Below are 17,439 nucleotides of genomic sequence, written 5' to 3' on the forward strand. Positions count from 1 at the left end.
GTGGGCACAAAGCCTGATGTGAGCCTGTTTTTGAACATGGTGCTTAGCTGGGGAGCCAGTTCGTTCTGAAGTTCAGGTAAAATGTTGTCCAGTCCCATGGATGCTGTGTTTTTGGCTTTAGAGAGTACAGCTTTTACCTGTGTAGTTGTGATCACAGGGACTCTGCATTTTTCCTGTACAGATATGGGCCTTTTAGGGGGTCAGAGGGGGTAAAGTTATAACTGAACCTATCTGCCAGGATGTTGGCAATATCAATTGGTTCTGTAATTTTCATGCCGTTGTGCTGTAACTCAGAGCAGATCTGGGTATTGCCATTTAGATTCTTGACATAGCTATATAATGCTTTGTGTTTGTCCCTAGAATCAGTGGTGATTTTATTTTTGTAGCTAGCTTTGGAGGATCTTATAAGGGATCTCAGCTTCTTACTGAGGCTAACCAGGGAGCTCCTCCACTCTTGGGATTTTACTCTCGTCTGCAACAGTTTCTTCCTTCCCTTGTAGAGTTTGTTTATGGCAGTGGACCACCAGATTAGCTTCCTTTTCTGGGAGGATAGCGTCTTGGTTCTGTTTGGGATAGCATGATCCATGCATTCGTGTAAGTGCTTATAGAGTGCATTTGTGTAGGATTCAGCAGTCGTAACTGTATTGTCCATCTGCATGTGTATCATGAAGTTCGCCACTTCTGTCTTAAGAAGCATGAAGTTGGCTTTGGAGAACATTTTTACCATGGTTTCCTTAATGGGGGGGTGGGGGTAGGGGTGGGCTGTGGATAGCTACGTTGATTAGCTTATGGTCGGATCTGACCAACGAGGAGTTGACTTCAGGTGTGGAAAACTGGTCACTCATGTTGTTAATGACTAGGTCTAGGATATTGTTGCCCCTGGTGGGGGTGGGTATAAATTGATTGAGGCATTGGAATTTATGAATTCCAGAAAACTCTGAATGCATGAGTAGTTTTCCCAGTTAATGGTGGGGTAGTTGCAATGGTCCATTATTAGGGAGTTTGGTTGAACCCTAATATTTTCCTGTATATCAAGAAAAGAGCAGTGGGAATCCTGGGGCATGGTGGGGGATCTGTAGCAAGCTACAATTTGGACTGCAGTTTTGACCAGAGTTAGTTGCTCTTGGATAACCTCAGATGCATTATGCTGAGCAACTAGCCTGGAGGTGTGGATATCCTTAATAAATATGGACACATCACCTTTGGTGTTCCGGTCCAGGTTAGGTGGCTGAAAAGTGTGGTATGAGTTATAGCCTTGTAATGCAGTGGTGCTCTATGGGGCCTTGAACCAAGTCTCTGTCACTGCACTGATATCGATGTTCTCCATTTTAAGGAGTGCCTCGAGGGAGTGCATTTTGAGATTTAGACTTCTAGCATTGAGTAGCAATACCCTCAGTTTTTGCTTGCCTGTTCCTGTTACGGTGGTGAATTTGTCATTTGAACCTTGCCTAAAAAAGGAACTGTAGGGGCGGTAAGAGCCTTAGCCAGTATCCGGAATCCCAGGGTTGACAGGTGCAGGCCATCTCTGGCAAATCATCGTGGTCTGTCGACCATGTCATCCCAGGCAGATAAAAACTGGATCCCCTTAGAATGACACCAGAAGCTTAGCCAATTGTTGAAGTCAATCATTTTGTCCTTGTACTGCGGTATTATTCTGGGCAATTGGAGGATGCTAATCAGGGCCAGGGTCATACCTGCCTGGGCTACAAGATCAGAGAGCTCTTCCATGTCTCTTTTCATGTAGTCCAGGGAGGTGTGTCTCAGGTCATTCACACCAACATGGACAATGACAGAGTCATATTTGTACTTGTTGTGGAGTGACCTGAGTGCGTGGGTTATGGGCATATCCTGCACCCAACAGGCAGCTGACAGTAACCTTCTCCTTGTTTAGCCTGGTGAGTGGGACATTAGTGTGCCTGACTATAAAGTCACCTATGACTAGTATGTTGGGTACATTGTTTTGCCTTATGGGCTGTGGTTGAGTGGCACACTGAGTCTGTGGGCTATGTGTCATTTGGGTTGTGTTGGGGGGGTGGTGGTTGCTTGAGTTTCTGCTTTGCAGGCCTCTGTTGCTTGAACGGATTATTATTGAGAGCCTCTGCGAATGTTTTTGTATTTCTATGTGTGGATTTTGGTGGTGTAGGTTTAGTGGAACTATGTGATAAGTGTGGTGTGGTGCAATTGTTTACCATCTCCTCTTGACTGTCAAGTTCAGTATTGGTTGGAGAGAGCTTTACCTCCTGTTTGGCTAGATAAGTGCATCTCTCACAGGTTGTAGTGTTGGGTGGTTGGAGGAGAGGGTTGTCTGTGTACATGAGGCCTTTGCTACATTGCCTCAAGATGCCCAGATTCATCAGATGGACAGGAGAGAGAACACTGGCAGCTGACCCTTGGACATGCCTGAATAAAAAACTATTTTCCTCTAGAAAAGTGAGTACAAGAGATGTTTTTCTCTAAGCAAGTGAGGAAAGTAAGTACAAAAACTGTTTTCCTCTAGGTAATGCAGAAGGTTGAGTGCTGTAGTAATTTGTAGCTTATTTAGTGCTAACAACAAGCTCTGAACAAGTGCTAAGCATGAATAAGCAAATTCAAGTGCTAAAACTAAGAATCTCTATCTGAACTAGACTAGTTACAGGAAAGAAACAAGTGCAAATGCGGGCTTTTAAATATCTCTCTCTCTCTCTCTATATATATATATATATATAGACATATATAAATATAAATATATATATATATATATATATATATATATATAAATATATATATATATATATATATATATATAAATATATATATATATATATATATATATATATATATATATATATATATATATATATATATATATATATAAAATGCACACACACACACTCACACACACTCACATATATATATATATATATATATATATATATATCTATATATATATATATATATATATATATATATATATATATATATATATATATATATATATATATATATATATATATATATATATATATATATATATATATATATATATATATATATATCGGTCCACTTCTTAATTTTGAAATCTTAAAATCCTGAACATCAGAATCCCGATGTCCTGATGTTTGAAATTTTGAAATCTCGAAGTTAAACAATTGAGATCACCCAACAATGCGGAACAGTAACTTTACCATTCTCTTCACTGTAGTGCGATCTCAGAATTGGTATATTTAAATAGCAGGGGGTGTGGGGGGGCAGCTCCCCACTTTGGGGTGTACAGGAGGGCTTGCTGTAACGTGATGTCTAACTTTTTTGTTTTAGTTTTTTTTTTTTTTTTTTGCATTTTGAGATTTCAAAATCTCAAACTTCTCAATGTCGTGATTCTGATGTTCGAGATTTTCACTTTTCAAAATTACACAGTGGACCCATATATATATATATATATATATATATATATATATATATATATATATATATATATATATATACACACACACACACACATATATATTATATTATATTATATTGTATATATATATATATAGATAGATAGATAGATAGATATATAGACAGATGATAGAGATACAGATGGAGAAAAGAGATACACAGACGGAGAAAAGAGCTAGATGGATATAGTATTAGTATTTTATTTATCAATTTACTCTTGTCAACATAGTCTGGATCATGACTGTAATGGTTCTGCAGATCAACCTACTTGTCTTTTTAACAAAGGATAAATAAAAAAAGTAAAGTAGAATAAAAAAATGTAGGTTTTTAGGCACAGTGCTTTGTAATGATATTCTATAATCTATAGCTACACAATCATTCCATGGAGAAGGTAGAATGCTTCATAAACTTATGCTTAAGCAGCATTCTACCTTCTCCAAGGATGATGCCATAATACAAACAAAAAATGATTGACTTTAACAGTTGGCTTAGCTTCTGGTGTCAGTCCAAAAGGATTCAATATGTGTCAGTCTGGGAAGACGTGGTCAACAGGCCACACTGCTTTGCCAGAGATGGTCTACAGCTGTCTCCTCTAGGCTTTCAGATACTGGCAAAGGTATTAGCCTCCCCTATTGTGCCTTTTTTAGGCAGTGCCAAAATGATCAGCCTCCCAACATAATAAAATCCTCTCTAGATAAACTCAAGGTACTGCTGCTTAATGCAAGGAATCTAAACAACAAACTGTACTCCCTGGAAGCACTTCTGACTTTAGAATATGCTGATGTCTGTACAATCAGCGAGACATGGTTCAAAGGCATGGAAAGCACCCTGGCCATGCAAGGCTACAATTCCTTCCATACATTCAGACCACAAACTGAGCATGAAAGGAAGATGTGTACCCATCTTCATTAAGGATAAGTACACCTCAGGACTGGTCAGACGGTATGACTCTCTTGAGCTACTCCATGTGCAATTAACAATAGGCAAATCCCTCTACCACATCATAGCTAGCTATAGGTCCCCCACCATGAAACAGGAAAAGTATATCATACAACCCAGCACCATACTCATGGGTGATTTTGATTATCCTACCATCAACTGGGAAATGTATATGACCACAAACATGCTGACTCAGTGGTTCTTGGACTTTGTCAATGCAAAAGCTCTGGAACAGCTAGTCAGCACACCCACAAGAGGCTTAAATGTCCTGGACATAATATTCAGTAACATGGGAAAGCATTGCACCCCCCATGTGTGATGTCCTCCCTGGTAAGATCGGACATCAAATCAGTCTTGTTTGAAGTTATTATAAGACCAGATACACTACCAAGCTCAAAAACTCTTAAGAATTTTTCAGCAACAAATTGCTTCCTACTTAGTGATGGTATAAGAAGTTTCAAAGCCCCCTCGAATGCAGGTAACACAGATTCCTATGCAGAGGTGTACACCAATGCCCTGTATAACCAAATAAGCAGTTGTATAGAATTGGCTGTACCTGAGTGGATTTCACAGGCTATAGAACAAGAGAAAGAAACTAATGTCCAAGAACAAGAGGGAACTTGCTCAGCAGAGGAAGAAATCCCTCTCTAGCTTAAAAAACAAGTTAGAAATCTTGTCAAGTTCTCCAAAGCTAATTTCAAAGCAAAAATAACCACCCTAGCTAAGGATAATTACAAGGCATTTTTTAACTATACCTGAAATCTGAAAGGGAATACCCAGCTATGCACTGAACTGGTTGTGAATGGTGCCATCCATACTCAACTGGAGGTAATAGCAAAACTGCTAGCTGACAGATTTAGAGCAAACATTAACCCCCGTCCCCTCCAGTCATCCCTAAAAGTATACCTGCCACCATTCCTCAGCCTATTATCTCAGGAAAGCAGGTCATCTTGGTGCTCTCCAAGGCCAAAAACATGACATCAGTGGGGCCAGACAACATCCCAGGTTGCCTTTTAAACAACTTAAAACATGACCTAGGAGATCCACTTGGATCCCTGTTTTACCACAGCCTCTGAACTGGCTATGTTCCAGCAGAATGGAGGACAGAAACAGTTATCCCTCTGCACAAAGAAGCACCATCAACTGACCCTGGGAATTATAGCCCTATATGCTTGACTAGCCTCATCTGCAAGGAAATGGAAAGAATCATTATGGACCTTATTAACAACGACAAAGGTAATCTCCAAACTCTGGACACAATCCAGTTCAGATTCGTTAAAGGTAGATCCCACCTATTAAACATGGATGGCTTCTTTGAGAAAGTCACCAAGGCTCTAGATGAGGGAAAGACAGTGCATACCACTTATCTTGACCTAGCCAAGGCATTTGACACAATCCCCCACTCAGGTACCATAGAGAAACTCTCCCAGTTGGGAAGTAACCCCTACATTACCACATGGATAGCCAACTGGCTCACTGACAGAACACATACTGTAAAAGTGGGTGACTTCCCCTCTAGCAAAAAAACAGTCACCAGTGGTATACCACAGGGTTCTGTACTGGGCCCCTTACTGTTTGAAATTTATTTCTCAAAATTCCAGGCAAACTGGGATGGCCTGTCTGACCAAGTTAGCTGATGATTGCAAATTGGGAGCACTCACTAAGTGCCCCAGGGACATTAATATATGTCAGCCAGGGCTAACACAGACAAATGATTGGTGACAAAGCCACAGATTAAAGCTAAATACAAAAAAAAACATTATTATTCCCTTTGGAAAAGCTGACATCCCTTCTAATAACATTATAGACAGCAACCCCCTATGTGTAGACTCAATGTTTCATGATCTGAGTACTCAGGTTAATAGCAACCTGAACTTTAACCACCAAGTATCCACAGTAGTAAGGGAATCCTTCTACGTGGCATATCTTATAAGTAAAGGCATCACATCTAGATCTAAGATGTTATAATGTCATTATACTTGTACATAAGACCAGTAATTGAGTACACTGCTCCCTTTTGTATGTTCCTTACCAGACACCTGCAACAACTGGAGAGACCACAGAGATTTCTCATCAAGAAATTACATGGTACACAGAATAAGTCTTACATGGAAAGACTGAAAGCCCTGTCACTGTATTCTGTCTCCTACAGGTTGCTAAAGGGTGACCTATGCCTGGCTTACAAGGCAGTCTCTGACCTGGCCTTGATAGAAATGTTACACATTTGTAAATCAACTGCAGGAGGGCCACTCACTCCAGGGATCTTAACCTAGCCTTTGACATGAAGAGGTCATGCAGGAGAGATAGATACATCTCCTAGAGACTGCCACAAGCTTCCAATTCACATGAGACAGAGCCCCTCCATGACCCTCTTCAAATGCAACCTAGATCAATGGATGGGTGATTGCAGATTCACTCCTGGGGTGGTGCCCATATCCCTCCTGGACAGAGGAATTTGGTATTAACTACTATTGACCTTTACCTCTGTGAACTTCATTCACCTAAACACTGACAATTGGGGCAACTTAGGATTAATATGGCTAGGCTTGCAAGGGCTCCAGGTCCGTTAGCCTAGTAACTTTCTATGAATCTATGAACCAATGAACAATAAAGGAAATATATCTGGAATGAGGTATATTTAGAAAAAAAATTACATATAGACTAGAGTACTGCATACAGTTCTGGTGGTATTGCAGGTAAAGAAAATGCAATACAACAGAATTACTTGACTTAAAGGACTTAAGAACTTCTAGAGAGCAACATCATTTAGAAGTGAGAGATAAAGTCTTCATTTATAGAAGCAGAATGGGATGCTCAGAAGTGATGTAGAGACATTTTGTTCATGGAGAGGGTTGTAGATGCATAAAACAAATACCCTGGGGAAGGACAGTTTATGATCAAAAACAGTATAATTCAAGAACAGTTTGGAAAAACAAAGCTGATTTAGTGAGATAGTGGAAAATGTAGGATATGATATAGATTGATAACCAGTTTCAGCTTATTCATTTTATAACAACTAGAAGACATCTGTCTTTCTTACTATATTTATTCATTGATATTTGCTTACTGGGAAAATACAGGTGAGCACACTTGCCCTTTTTTCATCACAGGCAGGGGATAAAAGTTCCTCGAAAGTTAAATGAGATTACAGGGAAATCGATTAGTACATTAAATGAAAACAAATATCAGATATAAACAAAACAATAATGAGGTATATATAGTCATTGCAACAGGCTGGAGATTCACATAGGTAAAAGTCAGATATACAAATCACAGATTACATATGCAGTTAACATGAGATTGATTGCAGCAATGTGAGGAAAGAACAAACAATTGTGTTTACAAAATGGTCAAGTTATTAGTTACTTGAATAATATTGTTAAATAGGAGAATGGTCACACTATATTAAAAGAGTCTATGGCTTGTATTCATAGTCATTGTGTGAATGCAGTACAGGTATAGGTTCATAGGTAGGTAGTAGGCTATTAGCCCAAGGGCCTACATAAGCCTAGCTAGCAAGGTTCCATAGCTTACGCCACCCAAGAAAGTTATTTTCCTGTGCCACTGTCCAGCAGAGACACAGAAGTGATCCCCGGGGTGTATTTCCTATTTCCCATCCACTCATCAAGATTTTTCTTGAAGAGTGCTAATGAAGAACTTTGCTTGACATAGATGGGTAGCTTGTTCCAGAGTATAGGAAGTCTCTGGGACAGGAATCTATCCTTCTAGCGTGTCCTGTTTATTGTGGTGACAAGGTTTAGGTCCCTAGAGCATGTAGCTCGGAGGGATTGAGATTTCTTTAGGTGTAGCATGTCCAACAGTTTTGGGTTTGACACAGCTTTATATGTTAGGCAGAGATCACCTCGGAGTAAAGCTGGAGTTTTTTGAGGCGGTCAGTGTAGGGCATTTGTTTGAGGCCAGTAATTCTCTTTCTGAGGTACTTCTGTGGCCTTTTCAGCTGCTGCAGATGTCTTGTGAGGTACATTCCAAAAGGGGCATTGTACTCTATAATGGGTCAATTATACCTGCAAGTGAGCATAGCTAGGCTGCGATTCAGAGATGCCTTTTATGATAATGCACAATGCCCATGATTTAGTGTAAGTGAATTGCATAATGAAATGTAAATGAGAAATTGTTGTAGAGCAGTGTATGCTAATGAAAAAGCATTATTGCAGTTCATAGACAAATACACTCCGTAAACACATCCATTGTAGAAAGCATTGCTGTGCATTTTATATATTCTTTGCAATCCACAGTCTTGCTATACTGACAAAAACAATTCACAAAAGTGATCTCTTCAGTAGTTTGACCATGTATGCACATGCACTAAATGACACCAGTAGAAGTCATTTTGTACAACGATCCCTTCCATGATTTGACTATGTATGCACAACCACTAAAAGATGCCAATAGAAGTTATTTTGCATAGTGATCCTTATATATATATATATATATATATATATATATATATATATATATATATATATATATATATATACACACACACACATACACAAGCATTAAAAATTACAACGCATAAATCATTTTCTCCAGCAATCCATGCTGTAGTTTTATCACGTATGCACAAGCACTAAAAATGACACCGACAGAACTTATTTGGCTCATTGATCACATTTCTTCTTGTACTGTAATGATTTTCAGTTTCCAAATGACAGCATTGCAATATTCACAAAGCCATTTTGTAATGTTCATCATAATATTTTAATTTTGTATTACTTCACAAAGTCTGTGGATCTCTAATTAATTTTCCCTGTAACTCTAGTATTCCTCAGCTAATATGGTCCTTACACATGTAAGTTAAGAGCCTTCATATTTTATTTATTTCCAGTTTGATTACCGGGGAAGTCCACTGGGTCAGAGTGACCCGTTTTAAGTGGAGGCCCTGGGAGAAAACCTCCAAGATACATAATACAGATAAGGTACAGAAATACACGGATGTCAGTCTTACATAATATGGAAACAGTTAAAATATGCATAATAAGCAGAAAAGCACTGAGTGTGGACTTATTGTTTATACATTTTCTTTAGTGTGCACACTCAGATATTAGGTGAAAAGATGTTTTATATACATACTTTTAAGTAAAATGAGGATACACTATACATGCACAATTTCAGAAAAGAAATTAGTAATGGAAAGCGATATACAATATTTACAATGTTGAACCATAAGAAATAAGCAGCTAATAGAGAAAAGAGAGCAAAGAAAATGCTCGCGGGAGCATAGCTGAAGGAGATTTATTGAGGTTATCGATAGCTATTGTTATTGTATTGATAGTTATTGATAGCTGATGGAGAAGAGAGAACTTAGAAAATGCTCGTGGGAGCATAGCAGAAGGAGAGTTATTGAGGTCTTAGGAACCTGAGGGGGAAACCCCCCCCCCCCCAGGGAAATGGACTAAGGAAGATTAGGTTGGATGGATGCAAATGAATCCCTTTTTATGTTTATCTGTTTGAATTGCAGTAATACACTAATGCAAGGCACTTTATCCTCTTAATAGCTCTCCCCCCAAATGTTTATGCCTTAAGTACATTATGCTTTTGCTGTACGGAAGCACGTTTACCAAAACACCTCTGCATTTCTGTAACCAGCATGAATGACCTTCACTAACCTTATTTACATAACTACTGTTTTCAATTGCATTCAGTGTTTTGGGCAACACACTCAAGTGCATTTGCCTTTTCTGAGTATATCCACTGTTCAATTGCATTGTTTAACCTGCTTTAAACAAAAAACAAAAACAAAAAAAACTTCTTGTTTGCTCATTTTTTTGCCTTTCCTAAGCTAGTATAGTCCAGATCCCAGGCTTTGCTGGTTTCAGGATTTTATTTCCTGTATTCAGGGCCGATTTCTATCCCTTTCAACTTTCTGGCATAAAAATGCATGTTTGCATGCGTTTGCAGTAGTTTTAGACCAGTGGATCCTGTTCAGGCATCCTGTGGACTAATCCAGCACCAGAAAAAGAGAAAAAGAGACTTTTTGTTGACTGCAAGTACATTCTAGCCTAAATTGCTAATTTTTGCTGTCTATTGATAATTTTTGCTGCTATCTGCACTTCACTAAAGCTTTTTTAGCTACTTTAGTTTGCTGCATCTCTGGCATTTAGATTGCTTTTATTACTGTGCACTTGCCTTTTGTTAAATTTAAAAGTTTTGAACTGCATTTACTGTTTTCAGTTGCATTCAGTGTTTTGGGCAGCACACTCAAGTGTGTTTGCCTTTTCTGAGTATATCCACTGTTTAATTGCATTGTTTAACCTGCTTTAAAAAAAAAAAAAAAAAAAAAAAAAAAAAAACCTTCTTGTTTTCTCATTTTCTGCCTTTCCTAAGCTAGCATAGTCCAGATTCCAGGCTTTGCTGGTTTCAGGACTTTATTTCATATTTTCAGAGGTATTACAGAGCTTGCTGTGTTAGAGGGAAGTCCTTCTGCTTTCCAGTAAGAGGGGTGAGCATTGTACTGCCAATCTACTGCTAGAGAAGTGATTTCACCACTGAAATTGTAGCTTATTGGCCATTTTGGGCTGATTTCTATCCCTTTCAACTTTCTGGCATAAAAACGCATGTTTGCACACCATGCAGCGCTGCGTGGCTACGTTTAAACTATTCCTGGTGCCAGAAAGTCTGCTCTTCAAATTTTCCCTTAGAACTAGCAGAATTCTTAGTAGTGCACTAAAATCCGAATTCCTGTGACTAGCACTTGCTCCAAAACCTGCTGGAAAGCACTAGGAAACCTTAAACAAATAAAAGCACTCAACTCTCCTTGTTAATAACGTGCAATTAATTGTAAGCACTAAACAGCTTATAACTGTATAGTACCTTGCCAAGGTAGGGTAACCAGCTCTTGTACTCTACAAAAAGCACCAAGCCAGCCATGTCCAAGGGTCAGCTTCCAGTGATTCCTCCACCTGGTGAATCAGAGCATACTGGGGGAATGCAGCAATTGCCTAATGTACACAGACAACCCTGTCCTTCTACCCCCCCCCCAACACCACAACCTGTGAGATATGCACTTACATAGCCAAACTGGAAGCAAAGCTCTCTTCAGCCAGGATTGCACTAGACAATCAAGAGGAGATGGTTAACACCTGCACTACACCTCAAACAACACATAGCCTCTCAGAACCCTCACCATCAACACCCAGACATAGCAACAATAAACCCACATATGCGGAGGCCCTTAATATTAACCTGCCCAAGAAACAAGGACTTCCAAAACCGAAATGCAAACAAACACCAATCACAACCAAAGCTTCACATAGCTCACAACACCAGTGTGCTACCCAACAACAGCCTCTGAGGCAAGACAACATACCCAACACTTTAATCATAGGTGACTCTATAGTCAGGCACACTGACATCCCACTCACCAGGCTGAACAAGGAAAAATTTACAGTCAACTGCCTGTCGGTTGCCAGGATCTGCCACATAACGCATCCACTCAAGTCACTCCACAACAAGTACAAATACAACTTTGTCATTGTCCATGTTGGAGTAAATGACTTGAGACATACCTCCCTGGACTACATGAAAAGAGACATGGAGGAGCTCTCGGATCATGTAGCCCAGGCAAGTATGCCCCTATCCCTAAGTAGCATCCTGCCTTCACCCAGAATTATACCACAATATAAGGACAAAATGATTGACTTCAACAACTGGCAAAGCTTCTGGTGTCATTCAAAGGGGATCCAGTACCTGACTGCCTGGGATGACATGATCGATATACCACGATGCTTTGCCAGAGATGGTCTGCACCTGTCGCCCCTAGGATTCAGGTTACTGGCTAAGGCTCTTGCCACCCCTATAGTGCCTTTTTTAGGCAAGGCTCAAAGGACAAAACCACTACCATAACAGGTACAAGCTTGCAAAAACTGAAAGGTTATGCTACTCAATGCTAGAAGTCTCAACCTCAAAATGCACTCTCTCGAGGCACTCCTAAAAATAGAGAACATTGATATTTGTGCAGTAACTGAGACCTGGTTCAAGGCTCCAGAGAGCATCCCTGCAATACCAGGCTACAAATCTTACCACACTTTTAGGCCACCAAACCAGGACCGAAACACTGAAGGCAGAGGAGTGTCCATATTCAACAAGAATATCCACACCTCCAGGCTACTTGCCCAACACAATGCATCTGAAATTTTCCAGGTGCAACTAACACTAGGAAAGACTACAATTCATACTGTAGCTTGCTACAGATCCCCCACCCTGCCCCAAGATTCTCACTGCACCTTTCTAAACATAACAGAAAATATTAAGATTAAACCAAACACCCTAATACTGGGTGATTTCAACTACCCTGCCATTAACTGGGAAAAACTACTCATGTACCAATACCTTTGCCCAATGAATCATGGAATTCATAAATTCCAACACCCTGGATCAACTAATCCATAGTCCCTCCAGGGCCACCAATATCCTAGACCTGGTCATTACCAGCATGGGAAATCCTTGCTCTACACCAGTGGTCACCCCTCGTTGGTTAGGTCTGACCATAAGCTAATTACCTTTGACATCCACATCCCACCCCCACCCCCTAGTAAGGAAACCTCCATGAAAAACTTCTCCAAGGCCAACTTCATGCTACTCAAGTCAGAAGTGACAAATTTCAGGGCACCCATGCAGCCGGGAACTGAAAGTTCGACTGTTGAATCCTGCACTAAAGCACTGTACAAGCACATACACTCGTGCATGAATCGTACCATCCCAAACAGAACCAAGATGCTCTTCTCCAAAAAAAGGAAGCCAGTCTGGTGCTCCCCTGCCATAAATAAACTATACAACAGAAGGAAGAAACTGTTGCAGAAAAAAGGAAACTTCCAGGATGTAAAAAACTCCCTTACTAGCTCAGTAAGAAGCCGAGATTCCTCATAAAATCCTCCAAAGCTAGTTACAAAAATAAAATCGCCAAAAATTCCAAAGACAACCACAGGGCATTCTATAGCTATGTCAGAAATCTAAATGGCAATGCTCAAATCTGCTCTGAGCTACAACAGAATGGCATTAAATATACTGATCCCAAGGATATTGCCAATGTCCTGGCATATCAATTTAGTGCAAACCTAACCCCCTAAAGGGCCCATCTCAACACTGAAAGATTGCCAAATACTGGTAATAATGACCACACAGCTAAAATCCACACTTTCTAAAGCTAAGAATACAGCATCCATTGGACAAGATGACATCCCAGGCTGTGTATTACATGAACTACAAAATGAGCTGGCACCTCACCTACGTTTCATGTTTAATCATAGCCTCACCTCAGGCTTCATACCCACTGAGTGGTGCACATCTACTGTCATCCCACTCCACAAGGGGGGATCCACCTTGGATCCTGGGAACTACTGTACCATCAGTCTGATGAGCCTGATCTGCAAGGCTATGGAACATATTATCATGAAACTTCTAAGCAAAGACATTGGCAACCTTCAAACCCTGGACTCCACCCAGTTTGGGTTTGTGAAGGGCCAATCACTTTTCCTGAACCTGACTGCCTTCTTTGAATCAGTCTCCAGAGCTGTGGACGAGGGTAAGGCAGTTCATACAGCCTATCTGGACCTTGCCAAGGCCTTCAACACCATCCTCCACTCTGGAATCATAGATAAACTTACAAAGCTGGTCATTAATCCCTACATCACTCGATGGGTTGCCAACTGGCTTACTGACAGAACCCACACTGTAAAAGTAGCCAACTCCAAATCCAGCTCCATACAAGTGACAAGTGGAGTAGTTTAGGATTCGGTTCTGGGACCGCTCTTGTTTGGCATCTACTTCTCCGAGGTACAAGCCAACACTAAGGGTCTCTGGCTGACTACGTTTGCAGATGACTGCAAGCTGGGAGCAATTACTGAATCCCCAAATGACATGGATATTCTACAAAAGGGCCTTACAGAAACAGATGCTTGGTGCCAGAGCCATGGGCTCAGGCTCAATACCAAGAAGTATATAGTTATCCCCTTTGGGAAAAAACATGTACCCATGAATTACCACATAGGTGGCAGCACACTAAACACCAAGAGTATGATAAGTGACCTGGGAGCACAGGTGCACAGTGGTCTCTCCTTCGATAACCATGTTGCCACAACAATTAGGAAATCCTTCTATGCAGCTCACCTCATCACCAAGGGCTTTTCATCCAGAAAAAAAGAGGTCATTGTCCCACTATACTTATCCCTCATTAGACCCATCACTGAGTACAATGCCCCATTTGGTATGTACCTCACAAGACATCTGCAGCAACTTGAAAGGCTGCAGAAGTACCTCACTAAAAGAATCACAAGTCTAAAGCAGATGCACTATGCTGACCGACTAAAAAACTCCAGCTATACTCTGTCGCATATCATCTACTCAGAGGCGATCTCTGCTTAACAAACAAGGCCATGTCAAACCCAGAGCTGTTGGACATGGTACACTTAAAGAAATCCCAATCCTTCAGAGCCACACACTCCAGGGACCTAAACATTGTCATCACAATGAGCAAGACATGCTGGAGAGATAGGTTCCCTAACCCAGAGACTGCCCATACTCTGGAACAGACTTGCCCATACATGTCAAGCAGAGTGCCTCCTTGGTCCTCTTCAAAAAGAACCTCGACGAGTGGATGGGAGATAGGAAATTTACCCCGGGGATCACATCTATCACTCTGCTAGGCAGCGGTCCATGGAAGTAATATTCTGATAGAAAAACCCAGGTATTATTATGGCTAGGCTTGTACAGGCCCTAGAACCAATAGTCTAGTACCAACCTATGAACCTATGCAGCACTGCTCTTCGTGGATTATGTTGAAATGGAGCCAGGGACTATGAATACTACCTCATACTTGCAAGATACATTTTTTAAAGGGGTAGGTTGAAAGGCTTAAAATAGTTAATAGGAACAGGGGAGAATTAGAGACTGCCAAAGGGAGGAAAGATATGCATTTGTAATAATTTGTCAAAACTGACAGAGGTAGGCATAAAATGGAGTTAAGTTAACCTTACCTGATTAAAAAATATTGTGTTTGATATAATTAAAGGAACTCTAATGCATCACATTTACCTACTTTTGACTTACTCTTCTACAGTCCTTCCATATGAACAAATCCTAGACAATATACTCCTCCCCTAAAAAAATGCTATTTGAGATCTTAGGCAAGACACACTCCATCAAAAAAGTGCAATTTTTAACATCCGCATTTGTCCTCATATGCATTCTAAAACTAGCTTGTCTCACATAGGTCCAACGCACTGCAATTGACTTATGTTGCACCCCCTTACAATCAGACACTTGCATTTAGACTAAGAGATAGTGAAAGATAGCAGTCATTAGTAGTAGTGTTAATGAATAAATGACAAATATCACCGATTCTAATACTTAAACACAGCAGGTGTTAAATAATTTCCCCTAACACTTCAGTGAAAAGTCAGCATGTTTTGTGTAGTTAAATAATTAGTGCACCATTTTTGTGTCATACTCATCATTTTGTTGTACACATGAATATCAGTTAACTGTAGGCTGTACCCATTTTGGAACTGGAAACAAACCCTTGGTAATGACACATGCAGCTGTTGTCATTTGGATAGTTCTGCTAGCAATTCTCACACACAGACATGTTACTACTTGATTCTTTCTGACATTTCAAATACCTGCCTGTGGTGCCTGCCATTATTTATGTTTCTTTTTCTTAATTTGTGTAGTCCTATGTGTATTCACAAAAATGTTATTAGTTTTATTTGTTTTGTTGGATTTGCAAACTCATTTAGCACAAACAGCTTAAGTGCCTCATTTCATATACAACCCAGAATCATTGTCTGATTGAGGGATTTGCTCAGAGTTTCACTAGCAAATGGATCTGGAGGGATTCAAGCATATTATACCATGACCCCCCCAAAACGTGCACGCTGATTGGCCAGCGTGCCCGTTGTAAATCGAGTTATACTAATGGAAAAAGGTCCGGTCGCCCGGACTTTTCCATTAGTATAACTGCTTTTCAAAACACTGTCTCGCTATGTTAAATGGGTTTAACATAGCGAGACAGCTTTAAAATAAGCAATGGAGATCTCCGTTGCTTATTTTAAAGCTGGCTCGCTATGTTAAACCCATTTAACATAGCGAGACAGTGTTTTAAGTACGAGAAAGCAAGATCTCCGTTGCTTTTTTAGCTATGTTAAATGAGTTTAACATAGCGAGACAGTTTTAAAATAAGCAACGGACATCTCCGCTGCTTATTTTAAAACTGTCTCGCTATGTTAAACTCATTTAACATAGCGAACATAAAAGCAACGGAGATCTTGCTTTCTCCGTTGCTTTTGCTCAACTCTGATGTACTGCGCAGCGCGCAGTACATCAGAACTGCCGGATGCCAGACATCTGCGGAAGGGCAGTAAACAGGCATTATACTATGCCATTATTTAAGAAAAGTAATAGTTTCTTTTCTTAATGTCATGGTATAATAGCAATAACCCACTTCTGGGTGTGGGTAATGCTAAATTTACCCACGGTTGGCTTTGTTTGGTCCTCGGGCTTGCCTCGGGACCAAACCACGCTAACCGTGGGTAAATTTAGCATTACCCACACCCAGGCGTGGGTTATTGCTATATTACTACATGATGGAGCACATTGCTAGCTCACAGACTTTAATGGCAAAGTTAAACTGAAAATTGTCAGTTTTTAGAGGTGTTATTATGTCACTTCAAGGGGGAGGTTACTGGTAAGCATTTACAGAAACAGTAAACATAATTAACAAGATAATGCATTTGTTGGACTGCACTGTTAATAATGACAATGGCTTGCAGGTACTGCAAAAAAATCAACACCAATTTAAGAAAATATTGCAACAGGAGATGCAATTTTAGTACAACAGGCTTCGTACTAGAAATTATTCACTGGCAACTGTTCCAGAATCAGAGTGGTGGTTCAATGAGAGATTTTTAATGGACCGATGCTTTAGATGTTAGAACACTGGCTGCATTTCTGTCTGTGAGGTAGAGATAAGGTGAAGTACTTAATACTCTTTACAAAACTCAGTCTATGAGAACTGTAGTCCATGCCAAAATCCTTAACTGCTTTTTCAGATAATGGCATATG

The sequence above is a fragment of the Protopterus annectens genome, chromosome 14.part0 (genome assembly GCF_019279795.1).
Source record: "Protopterus annectens isolate FY-2018-M chromosome 14.part0, PAN1.0, whole genome shotgun sequence".
Lineage (NCBI taxonomy): Eukaryota > Metazoa > Chordata > Ceratodontiformes > Protopteridae > Protopterus > Protopterus annectens.